The sequence below is a fragment of the Penaeus monodon genome, chromosome 34 (assembly GCF_015228065.2).
Source record: "Penaeus monodon isolate SGIC_2016 chromosome 34, NSTDA_Pmon_1, whole genome shotgun sequence".
NCBI classification, from domain to species: Eukaryota; Metazoa; Arthropoda; class Malacostraca; order Decapoda; family Penaeidae; genus Penaeus; species Penaeus monodon.
In genome coordinates, this window is record NC_051419.1 from 31058997 (window position 1) to 31059547 (window position 551).

The window sequence follows — 551 nt, forward strand, 5'->3', positions numbered from 1 at the left end:
TTAATTTATTACGATAAAAAGTTTTAAAAAATGTTTTTACACAAAATCTATTTTAAGAACTTCATGAGATAAGAACCATATTAGCTAAACATTTGAACTGAATTTTGGATGGTGAATCATTTACTTGAACGTGATTAACAAACTCGTTCCACAAAGTACTGTATCGGTCTATAAACTCTTCTTGAAAGTGGGAGGTCGAGGCACTGCTGATCCGGACCTGTTGTGAAGAGGCCGTGGCACCTCTGGTGACATAGTTCGTAACGGACGGGTTGGCCTCATGAGGTCATGTAGGTGATGCATTCGCTTCATGGTAGCTTTGAAGAACACAGTAAGGCCAGCGACGTCTCTGCAGAGCTGGAGGCTGTCGAGGCGTCCTTCCTTTCGTCTGTAGATGGTTTTCTGCTCTGGAGAGCGTCGAGTGACCTGAGGTGGGATTCTGGTGCTCCCATCTAGGCAAGTTTCATCAGTGACCTCACTTGCATCTTGTATAACATCAGGGGTACGTCCTGACCGACGAGTTCTTTCACCCTTCGCAGCACCGACAGTCGTCT